General features: G+C 40.6%; 1 pseudogene; it reads right to left on the bottom strand.

The window, feature by feature from the left end:
* Positions 1-202: 202 nt before the first annotated feature.
* LOC129563311 (high mobility group protein B3 pseudogene) lies at positions 203-2,352 on the bottom strand (annotated as a pseudogene).
* Positions 2,353-14,781: the final 12,429 nt, after the last annotated feature.

Below are 14,781 nucleotides of genomic sequence, written 5' to 3' on the forward strand. Positions count from 1 at the left end.
ACCAGTGGACACTCAAACCCACTCCATATTAAGAGGCTCTCCTCTATCCTTGAGCCTTCTCCCTCCCTCTCTTCCCCAAGTTCTTACTAAGTCCTGTCCCTTCTGTCCCCTAAATAACCCCTGAATCCACCCTTTCTCTCATCTGCATGGTCCTGCTTTAGCTCGTACTCTCATTGCCTCTTTTTAACAGTTTTTTTTTTTCTTATTCATCCTCTTCCTCCTCCTCCTCATCCTCTTCGTCTTCCTCTTCCACCTTTTTCTGGGCAACTTTAGCAGCACCCTTGGGGCCATCAAACTCCCCTTTAGACTTATAGTTTGCGGCATCCTTCTCTTTCAGCTTCCACTGCCTTGTTGATGTATGGCTGCTTCTCACTGTCACTTAAGTTATTCCTCATCTCGCCCAGCTTCTTTGCCACATCTCCAATAGAGATGCCAGGGTTTGTAGGCTTGATATTGGGGTGGAATTCAGGGCAGAATAGGAAAATTCCAGACAGTGGTCTCTCGGGGGCATTAGGGTCCTTCTTCCTCTTCTTGCCTCCCTTAGCTGGTCCGTAATCCTTCATTTCCCGATCATAGCACACTTTATCCACCTTGGCCATTTCATCGAATTTCGACTTTTCTTCCACCTCTCAGAGCATTTCTTGGAAAATTCAGCAAAATTGACAGGGACCTCTGGGTTTTCCTTCTTATGTTCCTCTCTGCGCGTCTGCACAAAGAAGGCATAAGTAGACATCTCGCCCTTTGGTTTCTTGGGATCACCTTTAGCCTTTTGACTGTATTGTGCGCTAGTCTCCTCTCATTGCCTCTTGCCTGGATTCTCCCTGCTACAACCTCTTCCCTGGTCTCACTACACTTAGGTCTCCTTCCCCACATCATCCTTCACATGACTACATTTTGCACTCACTTCTTCACTCACTTCACAAAGCGTTACGAGGCGGCTATTATGTGCCAGGCACTATAGTAGATTTGGGGTCACCAAAATGATAAGATAGTCCCTGACCCAAAGAAGCTCACAGTAATGGGAAAGTCAGACAAGCAAAAAATAATAGTCAGTGATAATGGAATACAAGACTGTAAAACATGCAAACAGAAACTCAGAAAAAGGACTACTAGATTCTGCCTAGCACTGTGTAACAGGATTGACTTGGGCTGCAAATCAACTAAAGCAGTTTAAACAAACTGTTTTTTGTTTCTATTTACATAGTCAGAAGTCTGAAAGCGAGATGTCACAGGGACGGGTAAGAATTTCAAAGATTTGGGAGCCCTTTGTGCCATTTCTTTGGCTTGTCTTTCATGTCACAAAATGGCCACTGCATCTCTAGCCACTGTGTCTATATTCAAGGCAGGAGAAAGGGGAAAGGCCAAAGGGTGGGACTAGATCATGTGCTTGCTTTTTTTTGCTTTAATAAATCAAGAGAGAACTTCTTTTCTTGGAAGCCCCTCTTACAGACTTCTACTTGGGGTTCACAGCCCAAATTTGGGTTACACGGCCACTCTAAGCTGCAAGGAAAGCTAGAAAAGTATTTGGCTTTTCAGCACCTATAATAGGAGGCAACAAAAGAGAAGGAGGTTGGGTATGGCTTTTGGGTGGACAGGCCACACATGGTCAGGAACATTTCAGAGCAGATATCATGCTTGCCACGGTCTGAATATGCCTTCCCAAAATCCATATGTTAAAACCTAAGCCCTGAGGTGACGGCATTAGAAAGTGGGCCTCTGGGAGGTGATTAGGTCATGAGGAGGAGCCCTCATGTATGGAGTTAGTGCCCTTATACAAGAGACCCTTTGCCCCAGACACAGTGAGAAGTCTGTATGTGGCCATGGGCCTTCACCCCAGCATGCTGGCACCCTGATCTCAGACTTCTACCTCCCAGAGCTGGGAGAAATATATTTCTCTTGTTTCTAACCTAACCAGTCTGTGGTATTTTTGTTACAACAGTCTGAATAGACTAAGACATGTTTAAGCCAAGTCTTGATTCCTAACTTGCAATCCATAAACGCGATTTATTTTAAAATGTGATTGCTCTGGTTCTCATTCAGAAATGCTTTAAGAGTGAAATTCTATGTACAGAATTGTCATGTCGTCATTACCACGTACCTGCCTGACAATAGGAGGGGAGAGCCATTTAGATGAAGGTAGAAACACGCCTAAACCATCCATCACCCTCTCCTATACCTCCTGCTCCACCCCCTCACCCCCCCATCCTACTCTGCCACACCCCACCCTAAATTCCCTTCTCTGCCTGTACCCTCCCTATCAGGCCTTAGCCGAGACCTTGTATTCTCCTGGGAGCTGCCCTTTACCTGGCTCAGTGGCCTGTCACTGGACTTTCCATGATCTGGAACCCCCATGGCCCCCTTAGCTCTATAAAGATACCATCATGTCTCTCATTCGCTGTTCCCTAGACCTTCAGCCTGGTTCTTAGAAGATGTACAATAAAAATTTATTGAATGGATAAAAGTCACATATCCCCCATAAACATACTGTAACATACCCATATTTTTAGGAAGTACCTTACCTCAAAAGCAGGCACATAAGCAAACAAAAACCATCCCAGAAATGAAGTCAAGAAGGAATGGGCTTAACCGTGATGTGGCCCAGTATAAAGATGCTGCTTCATGTTGAGATCCGTAGATAACAACAACACTGGCACCCAGATTAGAAAGAATAAGAAAGACACACCAGCAAATAAGGCTGAGACATTTACTCAAGGAACCTAAACAGGCTTTCTGGCAACAAGGACTCAGTTCCTGGCCATAGATGTACTTCAGCACACGTGCTGGTCCCTGCATGCTGACAGAGGCTCTGGTTCACTGTGAGGGGTGCGCGGGATCTCCATTATCAGGCCAGCACTCCACTCTTCTCACCACAGACCTCTGGGATGAGAGGCTTTGCTGTATGTGGTAACTAATAAGCCCTAGCAGCCACACTCGACAGCAGATCATGCTCCTTGTCCACACCACATGCTGTGGGCTGGGTGCTCTTCTTCATGGCTCTACCTCAAATGCTCCTGGGGATCTGAGCTCCTTGGTGCAACTCTGACAGCCCCAACCCTTCCCTCCCTGCCTTGGAGGTCATATGCCTGCACTTACCTTTGAAGGCAGGAACTTGCTGGTTACTTCTTCCTCAGCTCATAGGCCTCTGGTGGTATCTTCAGTTTGGTCTGCTGAGTCTTTTCTGGGCAGCATCCAAGACAATCCCCCTGGATTTCTCCCTCACATGGCACATGTCTGGTCCATGGCATACACACATGTATCCTGCATTCTGAAAAACGTGGGTAATGCAGAAAAAATGAAACATGTGGTTAAAAACACTTAGCATGTGTTGCAGTGAATGCTGGAAAATAGCATTCAACAAATGAATGTAATTATTACAATGCTATTATTCTTATATTACTCTTTATCATTGATAAAATGATATGGTTAATTAGTTGCTTTCTAGGGGCATCAGTCATAATCCAGTTAAAAGTTCGGTGGTATAGCTAAATGAGCGTATGTTCTAGGATGCTGGGTGATGTAGTGTAAGGTGGTGAAAGAAGTTCTTCCTTCTCGCCTAAGATACTCTGAGAGTGACTGGAGAGCAGGCCAGTTGTCTCAGTATGGCCAGTTGCTGGTATGTCTCAGAGTATGCAGGCTACTCAGAGCATTCAAACCAGGTACTCGAAACCTATGAGAAAGTTTTGTATTTTCCATGTAAATATGGGTAGGAAATGCAGTTAGTTTACTCAATAGGTGTTAAGCTATGGACAGAAAGTTATGAAGATTGATTGTCAGAAGAAAAATCTCTGTTCCACCTGACTGGACACGTTCATCTGTTTTAACAGAAGATCCAGCCCATAGAAACTGTCCCTTAAGGGAACATCAAGGCAAAGAGTCTGTAAGAATCTTTATACCTGGGTTTCTGTATTGTACTCACACTGCTGAGTACTGTATTGTACTCACACCAAGTCATCCTATCCTTGGTATCATAAGTGAGAAAAACTTATCTCATCTAATTTTATTCCAACCATGTCTTCCTTTCAAGGGGCTAAAAATCATAACACTGGTCAATGGGAGGATAGCATTCATGTCTATAAAGAAATTCACCAAAAAGGAGACAATATTCCTTGTGTGGCATAACCAGGAAATAACAAGAAACACCAAGAAAACCACCAATTAGCACTTCACCTTTTTTAGACCTATTTTGGGAGAATTTGGTTTTCAACATGTTAGGCTGAGTACAGGCTGCAATCTCTCCCTGCTCAAATTTGTAGAAATTAGAAAAGTAACATAAAAATATGTTAGTAAATATTTAGCAATATTTGAAAACAATCTCATTTGACAGAGAAAAAAAAAAACTGTGAAGAAATTACAAAAAAAGGAAAGCAAATTGAAAACCATAATGCATGATTTTCCAAAGTGTGGTCCCCAAACCAGCAACATCAGCGTCACTTGGAACTTGTTTGAAATGCATTCCTGAGGCAACCCAGAAATGATAAACTAGAAACACAGCTTGGGACCATGGGAATTAATAAATTTGAATTTAACAGATAGAAAATATCCATTCTTTTCAATGGCTTGGAATACTTATGATATTGACCATGAACTTGGCAACAAAGCAATTGCTGAAGAATTAGACTGCATTTAGATTAGAATTTACTAGAGCCACAGTTTTATTTTACTGGCACAGCTAGCAAGAAGGAAAATGAGGCACACAGGTTGAAAAGCCTGCACAATTTAGGTGGTGATGGACACACCTTAACACAATTCATAGTGTAAGTGAAGTTCCATTTTCTACAACTATAGCCTATGAATCACAATCAAAAATACCATACTTCGGATATTTTTAAAAGAATACTGCATTCAGCAGATAAACGAAAAGTTTGTACTTGGCATTGAATGAAATCTCAAGAACTTTGTATTGAATAACTCAGGAAGTATCTGCTCTTTGCTCAAAAACTCATAATTTCTTGATTTTTCATAGCGAAAACATCAGACAATGCATAAATATAAATGTAAACAAGGCATCTCTCCACCTGTTTGACTCTTGTTTCCTGTGTTCCTGAGATCACTAGAAAATAAGCACTCAACATGCAAGGCTCTCTCATTTTCTAACCAAAGAGGATAACAACTAGCCTGGTAAAGTAAAGTGAAAATTCAAATTACTCTATAGATAAATTCATTTCCCACCAAAGTTTAGCAGTCTTTCAGATAATCTCTTTTGTTTTAAACCAAAACTAAATAATTTTTTTGGTTTATATTTTTCTTTCTTCTGAAGTCTCCACACATTCAGGAGGAAAAAAAAAAACAAGTCTATATGACTTGTCATATAGATCATGTTCACTGACTCAAGTGCGGTAACATTCAAAAACAATACTTTAAAAATCCATGATGTGGAAAATACACAAGCTCAGAAAAACAAAAAATCTCTTAGCTTAAAGGAAATCAAAACAAAAGTTAACATAAAAATGTCTATTGGCAGGGAAATGTACAAATAAATTGTGGCATAGCCATGCTTAAAAATGAATGAATAAATGCTGCATATATGAATTTTAAAACTAATATTGACCAAATAAAGCAAATGACAGAATGATTTATATAAAGTCTGAAAACACTATCACGTGTTTCAGGATACATGCATATGTATTAAGCATATAGCAACATGAAATTAAGTGATAAATATACCCCAAAACTATTAGAACCACTAAATGAATTCAACAAGGTTGTAAGATACAAGATTAATATATAGACATCTGTTGCCTTTATATCCAATAATAATGAAATATCAGAAAGTAAAAAAAAGAAACCTTTAAAAATCACATTAAAATATTAAAATACTAAGGAATGAACTTAACCAAAGAAGCTAAAGACCTATACTGTGAAGACTATAGAACACTGATGAGGGAAACTGAAGATTCAAAGAAATGGAAAGATATCTGGCAATCTTCAAATTTAATGCAATCCCTATCAAAATACCCATGACATTTTTCATAGAACTAGGACAAATAATCCTAAAATTTATATGGAACCACATAAGACCCAGAATTACCAAAGCAATCTTGAGAAAAAAAAAACAAAGCTGGAGGAATAACCCTCTCAGACTTCAGACTCTACTACAAAGCTACAGTAATCAAAATATACACTCATACTACTCTATAGAGGGCTTCCCTGGTGGCTCAGCTGGTAAAGAATCTGCCTGCAATGTGGGAAACCTAGGTTCGATCCCTGGGTAAGATCCTCTGGAGAAAGGAATGGCTGTCCACTCCAGTATTCTTGCCTGAAGAATTTCATGGACAGAGGAGCCTGGAGGGCTTCAGTGCATGGGGTCCCAAAGAGTCAGACATGCAAGGAGTCTGACTGAGGGACTAACATTTTCATTATGTATAAGACAGATAAGCAACAAGAACTTACTGTATAACATAAGAAAATTACACTCAATGTTTTATAAAACCTATAAAGGAAAAGAATCTGGAAAAATAGATATATATGTATATATAATGAATCACTTCGTTGTACATATAAAACAAAATCAAGCATACTTCAATAAAATTTTTTTAAATAAAAAAATTTAAGTTGCACAAACTTCTCTGATGATACAAAAATTTTTTAAAAATAGCACAGTATTAGCACAAAATAGATACACAGATCAACAGAACAGAGAGCCCAAAAATAAACCCACATACATACATTTAAGTAGTCCACAACAAAGGAGGCAGGAATAAAAGTCACTCTCTTCAATAAGTGGTTCTGGGAAAACTGGACAGGTACATGTAAGACAATGAGATCAGAGGACTCCCTCAGTTGAGTTCAGCTCAGTTCAGTCACTCAGTCGTGTCCGACTCTTTGCGACCCCATGAATCACAGCATGCCAGGCATCCCTGTCCATCACCAACTCCCAGAGTTCACTCAAACTCATGTCCATCGAGTCGGTGATGCCATCCATCCACCTCATTCTCTGTCATCCCCGTCTCCTCCTGCCCCCAATCCCTCTCAGCATCAGAATCTTTTCCAGTGAGTCAACTCTTGGCATGAGGTGGCCAAAGTATTGGAGTTTCAGCTTTAGCATCAGTCCTTCCAATGAACACCCAGGATTGATCTCCATTAGAGAAATGCAAATCAAAACCATAAAATACTACCTCACACCTTCAGAATGGCCATCGTCAAAAATATGCCAGTAACAAAAGTTGGAGAAGACATGGAGAAAAAGGAACCCTGTTGTATTCTACCAATACTGTTGATAGAAAGGGAAATTAGTACAGCCACTGTGGAAAACAGTATGGAGGTACCTTAAAAAACTAAAAACAGAACTGTCATATGATCAAACAATTCCATCCCTGAGTATATATCCAGAAAAAAAGTGAAAACATTTGTTCGAAAACATACATACACACCAATGTTCATAACAGTATTTACAATAGCCAAAACAAGGAAACAACCCAAGTGTCCATCAACAGACAAATGGGTTAAGAAGATATGGGTGTGGGAATATTACTCAGCCATAAAAAAGGAATTAAATACTGCCACTTGCAGCAACATGGATGGACCTAGAGAATATTATGCTTCATGAAGTAAATCAGACAGAGAAAGACAAACACTATACATCATCTATATAAAAAGCAATGACATTACTTTGCCAACAAAGGTCCATCTAGTCAAGGCTGTGGTTTTTCCAGTAGTCATGTATGGATATGAGAGTTGGACTATAAAGAAAGCTAAGCACTGAAGAATTGATGCTTTTGAACTGTGGTGCTGGAGAAGACTCTTGAGAGTCCCTTGGACTGCAAGGAGATCCAATCAGTCCATCCTAAAGGAGATCAGTCCTGAATATTCACTGGAAGGACTGATGCTGAAGCTGAAACTCCAAAACTTTGGCCGCATGGTGGGAAGTACTGACTCATTGGAAAGGACCCTGATGCTGGGAAAGACTGAAGGCAGGAGGAGAAGGGGACGACAGAGGATGGATGGCATTACCAACTCAATGGCCATGAGTTTGAGTAACCTCCAGGAGTTGGTGATGGACAGGGAAGCCTGACATGCTGCAGTCCATGGGGTCACAAAGAGTCGGACACGACTGAGCAACTGAACTGAACTGATATGTAGAATCTAAAAGATAATACAAATGAATGCATACATAAAACACAATCAGACTCAAAGATACAGAAAACAAACTTGTGGTTACCAGAGGGAGGCAGGAAGAGGGGCGGGTTAAATTAGGGGTATGAGATTAACAGATACAATCGACTATGTATAAAATAGATAAGCAACAGGATTTACCCTATAGCACCAGGAATGCCCATTATCTTATAGTAACCTATAATGGAATATAATCTGCAAAATACTCAATCACTATGTTGTACACCTAAAACTAACACATACTGTAAATTAACTATACTTCAAAAAAATTAAATGATAAACATTACCGTGAGTGCAGTAGCTACCTCTGGAGAGGGACCGAAATGAGATCAGGAAGAGGTATACAAAATGCCTCAACTGTATCAACTGTTGAGTTCTTTTTATTAATAAAAAATATGATAAAATGTTAATATTTTACATTGAGTGGGGTACACGAGTTTTTTCAATCATTTTCCATGACTTTCTGTATATTTGAAATATTCATGATTGTAAGAACTGAAAGACAACAAAATTCCCACATAGCAAATCTGTGGGATACAAAGAAATCCAAAGGAAAACTTACAGCCTCTAAAAGGAAATAGAAAATAAGAAAAATTGAAAATAAATGAATTAAAATTTAAAGACGTAAGTTGACAAAATGCAACAAAATAAATGCAAAGAAAGTAAGAGGACTGAAAAACGATAAAACCACAGATGAACTGAATATAAAACAAAATACAAGAAAGTGCTGATAGAACTGCCCGGTGTAATTTTAAAAACCATTGAAAAAGAACAGAATTCTAGACCAGTAGCCATCAAAGTTTTTGTCTCAGAACTCCTTTACATTTTTAAAAACTTTTTTGTTATTTCTATTAATATTCAATCTAGTAAAAGTTAAACCAAGTAAATTCAGTTCAGTCAGTTCAGTTGCTCAGTCATGTCCAACTCTGTGAGACCCCATGAACCGCAGCACACCAGGTCTCTCGTCCAACACCAACTCCCAGAGTTTACTCAAACTCATGCCTATTGAGTGGGTGATGCCATCCAACCATCTCATCCTCTGTCATCCCCTTCTCCTCCTGCCCTCAATCTTTCCCCGCATCAGGGTCTTTTCAAATGAGTCAGCTCTTCACATCAGGTGGTCAAAGTACTGGAGTTTCAGCTTTAACATCAGTCCTTCCAATGAATACCCAGGACTGATCTCCTTTAGGATGGACTGGTTGGATCTCCTTGCAGTCCAAGGGACTCTCAAGAGTCTTTTCCAACACCACAGTTCAAAAGCATCAATTCTTCGGCACTCAGCTTTCTTCACAGGCCAACTCTCACATCCATACATGACTATTGGAAACCATAGCCTTGACTAGACGGACCTTTGTTGACAAAGTAATGTCTCTGCTTTTTCATATGCTGTCTAGGTTGGTCATAACTTTCCTTCCAAGGAGTAAGCGTCTTTTAATTTCACGGTGGCTGCAATCACCATCTGCAGTGATTTTGGAGCCCCAAAAAATAAAGTCGGCCACTGTTTGCACTGTTTCCCCATCTATTTCCCATGAAGTGATGGGACCGGATGCCATGATCTTAGTTTTCGGAATGTTGAGCTATAAGCCAACTTTTTCACTCTCTTCTTTCACCTTCATCAAGAGGCTCTTTAGTTCTTCTTCACTTTCTGCCATAAGAGTGCTGTCATCAGCATATCTGAGGTTATTGATATTTCTCCCAGCAATCTTGATTCCAGCTTGTGCTTCTTCCAGCCCAGCGTTTCTCATGATGTACTCTGCATACAAGTTAAGCAGGGTGACAATATATGGCCTTGACGTACTCCTTTTCCTATTTGGAACCAGTCTGTTGTTCCATGTCCAGTTCTAACTGTTGCTTCCTGACCTGTATATAGGTTTCTCAAGAGGCAGGTCAGGTGGTCTGGTATTCCCATTTCTTTCAGAATTTTCCACGGTTTTGATCCACACAGTCAAAGGCTTTGGCATAGTCAATGAAGCAGAAATAGATGTTTTTCTGGAACTCTTGCTTTTTGGATGATCCAACAGATGTTGGTAATTTGATCTCTGGTTCCTCTGCTTTTTCTAAAACCAGCTTGAACATCTGGAAGTTCACGGTTCACGTATTGCTGAAGCCTGGCTTGGAGAAATTTGAGCATTACTTTGCTAGCATGTGAGATGAGTGCAATTGTGCGGTAGTTTGAGCATTTTTTGGCATTGCCTTTCTTTGGGATTGGAATGAAAACTGACCTTTTCCAGTCCAGTGGCCACTGCTGAGTTTTCAAGTAAATTACAAAAGTTTATTCTAAAATAACAACGAACATGTTCTCAAGAAATGTAACTTCATTTCCTAAAACAAATAAACCAAAAAGATGTAGTGAGAAGACCAGCATTGCTTTACATGAAGACAACTGTTTCTATTAATACATTGAATCTGTTGTGACAGGTCATTTTGTATGAAGTATATGAAGAAAATATGGCCTCACACAGAAATGTCATTGGAAAACTGGAAAATAGCCATTGCAGATGTGGCAATTTCTCAAAGATTAATTGTAATACAGAATCTAAAACTCTTATCAATGAACTTTTGGAACTCTTGTTACATTAAAATCCATTAGTTTATCTTGTTTTTTGAATGAATCTTTTACCCAAGCCTGATTTTGTAACATTGTACATTGGTCATTTGAAAAATTCTGGTTCACTGAGTTATATGATCTTCCAAATGTTGACACATTTCATTATATATACCAAAAAACCACATTCATTAATACCACTACTGATCTCGTCAGAAAAGACATTCTCCAGTGCCTAGAAAATCCCATGGATGGAGGAGCCTGGTAGGCTGCAGTCCGTGGGGTCGCTAAGAGTCGGACACGACTGAGCGACTTCACTTTCACTTTTCACTTTCACACATTGGAGAAGGAAATGGCAACCCACTCCAGTGTTCTTGCCTGGAGAATCCCAGGGACGGGGGAGCCTGGTGGGCTTCCGTCTTTGGGGTCACACAGAGTCGGACACGACTGAAGTGACTTAGCAGCAGCAGCAGCAGCAGCAGTGAATCCAATATTGTCTTTATGGGAGTGAATAGTGGTAAAAATACAGTAACTATTAACACAGTTTGGAGTCACTGTTTTGATCCTTGCTGAAGCACCAGCAGTTTTACCTACTTGTTTTAACACCATCAGCGAAAAAGGCAAATAACATCTTAGTATTATCAAAGTAGTTTTGACCTTTCAGAGTTCTGCAAAGTGCCTCAAGGAAGCCCAGGGCCCTGCAAACCACGTTTGAGAATCACTGAGGTTGAAAATCCCTTGGAAAGTACAATGAAGAGAAAAATGAGAAGGTATATAATAACATCAGGAAAAAGCAGGGTTAAAAAACTATACAGCATTTTCTCAATTATAAATTTAAATTATGCACATAATTACACACACATATATATGTGAATATATTCATAGTGTGCCAATAAGTAAGCCAGAAAGTTTAAGTTGGAGGATGGAATCCTAGTTCCTCTAGTCAGTAGCTGCAAGACCTTGTTTAACTGTCCAAACCCCACCCCCAGCACCCGTGTCTCAACTTCCTTATTTATAAAACGGGAATGATGATAAAAGCGCCCCTTCAATAAATTCTGGTGAGGATTAAATGAATTAATGCAAGTAAAGTGCTTTAAAAATGTCTGGCATGTGCCAAGTTGTATAAGTGATTACGTATCAGCTGTCATAATCGAATGAATATGAAATTTCCCAATTTCCAAGAAAAACATAAATGGCAGAAACTGAGTCAAGAAGAAAGAGAAAAATCTATCAACCAGTTGGTAAAAGGGCTTGGATTTGGCCTCAGCCTCATTTTCACAAACAGCATCTTCGAGCAGCACTTCCCTCTTCTCTCAAGCACATCCCAAGCATGCTTGATCCCCACAACTCTCTTGTAACTGTAGTTAATACAAGTACAGGTGAGTGTCACCGGCCTTAGTGGCAGCAACAAGGAATCTGTTAACTCCTTCTTTGCTCTCCCTGCTCTGGGGACCCAAATGATGAATGCAGTCAAGGGACAAACATCTCTTTACTCAAGGGTGCAAATGCAGCCCTCCTCTGGTGACCACTGCTCCTCCTGTATCTGCCATCTATAGCGGATCCCACAACTGGCAGATGCCCATGTGTAGTTCGCGCTGGGATGCAAGATGTGTGAAAAATCTGATCCTGGCTCATGCCCTCGATGGGCAAATACAGCTACTGCCTCCTTGCGGCCGCAGTGAACACAATCCTGGATGATTTACACAATGTGACTAACCTGCCAGAAATATACTAGCTTTGCTACACCAAACTGAAGGGTGTAGCCTGCTTCTCAGGTATCCCGTCACTCCCTTCCACAACTCTCCATTCTTTTTAAGGATCAAGATGCCAACACTGGTCATTCTCCCCTCCCAGTAGTCATTGCCCTTCTGACAAATTTTCTCAGGGCTCTCTGCCTCGATTGGCTGCAACAGTGACAAAAGGAGCCACTAGAGTCTGAGGACATGGATGCCCTGCTTTGACGCTCTCGCCCTTTCCCAGCGATTGGCATATAGCACACTGGGGAAGGATGAACAGCTGGGAATGGGTAAGACAAGAAAGCTTGTTTAACCTTCCATCATTCAGGACAACTAAGGAACTGAGGATATTTAACCTAGAGGGAAATGGACTTCAGAGAACATGGAGCTGTCTTGGAATATCTGAAGAATTGAAAAGGAGTGTGATAAGCTTTTCTTATGAGATTCTGGAGTAAGGAAGTAGGACAAACTGATGTAAGTAACAGGAACCAAACTTCCAATACAATACTTTAATAACCACCAGCAATTACAACTGCACCTAACTGCAAACTTGCCACCTCAGAGGCAAAAAGATGAGTATGTATTAGGTTGGGATGTTGAGGGAGGGGACAGAAATTAATAAGAGATTACACCGAGTCCTCAAAATCTCTTGCAATTTCTTTTTCCAAATCAACACACATAATACAATTACACAGTTCTGAGAAAATACGCTCTGAAAGGACAAAAATAGCAAGAAGAGGTTATAACATGGAATGCTAGATTTGTTTTTTCAGATGGCAGATATATGAATACTTTACACCAAGGTATACCAAGCTAAGTCGCTTCTGACTCCTTTGCAACCCTATGGACTACAGCCCACCAGGCGTCTCTGTCCGTGTGATTTCCCAGGAGATAATACTGGAGTGGGTTGCCACGCCCTCCTCCAGGGGATCTTCCCAATCCAGGGATCGAACCCACATCTCCTGAAGCTCCTGCACTGTAGGCAGAGTCTTTACCGCTGAGTCACTGGGGAAGTAAAGGCAATGGCAAAAGGAAAAGAGATAATGATGAGATGGTATCTGGCTGGCCTTCAGACCAATTTCCCAGTAGTTTGCTGAAAGCAGCCCAGTAAGGCCTGGGATAGCCCAAAGGCCATAAGCGGTCTTTTCAGTTTACCTCCACTTCAGTTTTCATTTCTCTCTTACGTTAGAAGTACTATCTGGTGCACGTGCTATGTGGTGAAGGCGCCACTTCAGATAGTCCTCAAGGTATAAAAATGAATTTGGGCAATTCCCTAGTGGTTCAGCAGTTAGGACTTGGTGCTTTCACTGCTGGGTTTGATCCCTGATCAGGGAACTAAGATCCCATAAGCTGCGCAGCATGGCCAAGTAAACAATAAAAATTAATTTCACCCATTCATTCATTGAAATATTTGAGCACAGTTAAAACAGGCACTTCCCCAGGGTTTGGGATAAAGCAAAGAACAAGAGAGATTTTTCTGGCACTCCTGGAGCTTACTTTTTGATAGAGGGGGTTATAGGGAATGACCCAGTATATACTACTAATGTTATAGACCAAAACAGGTAGTGGGATATGGTAGGGGGCATACTAGATGGTGAAGATCTGATGAAAAATGTGACATTTAAGCAGATTTCATGATGGTGAGGGAACAAGCAAAGACTGATATCCAAGAGACAAGAGTTTTAGCAGAAAGAAAACAAAATGGAAAGGCTCCATGGTAGAAGCACAGCTGAACCAGCAAGGAGGTCACCATATGGTCAGCAGCTACTTTAATACTCAATGGCATAAGACATTTGCCAATTCTTAGTTAGCATCTAAACACTCAGTGTTTTCACCTATTAAAAAAGAAAACAAAAGATAAAACATGCTATCAACTAATCCAAAACAAAAAAGATAACGTGTAGTCTGCATTACAGTATCTGATAAGAAGGAAACTAAAAAGTTAATTATTACTTAAAATAACAATAGTAATAAAAATTAAGTAGAGCTCTCTGGAGAAGGAAATGGCAACCCACTCCAGTGTTCTTGCCTGGAGAATACCAGGGATGGGGGAGCCTGGTGGGCTGCCGTCTATGGGGTCGCACAGAGTCGGACACAACTGAAGTGACTTAGCAGCAGTAGCAGCAGCAGAGCTCTTCTACCTAAAGTAAGGGTGGTAAGCCTCAAAGCTTAAACACTTGCCCCCATCCTTTCTATAAACCACAGAACTTCAGGACAGTTTACATGGCACACAACCACAGAGAAGACCCAGAGCTCCAGCTGAGAAGGTATACACGCAACAAACCCACCTTGTCTGAAGTTGCGATTAATGACTGTGCTCTAAATTATGTTGCTCTGAAGTGCTAATGAAATTTGTTAAAGCTCAATGAAAATCAGAACACATTTGAA

Source organism: Moschus berezovskii, chromosome 9 (assembly GCF_049115385.1).
Source record: "Moschus berezovskii isolate FMDL1 chromosome 9, NW_MosBer_1.0, whole genome shotgun sequence".
In the NCBI taxonomy this organism is placed as follows: domain Eukaryota; kingdom Metazoa; phylum Chordata; class Mammalia; order Artiodactyla; family Moschidae; genus Moschus; species Moschus berezovskii.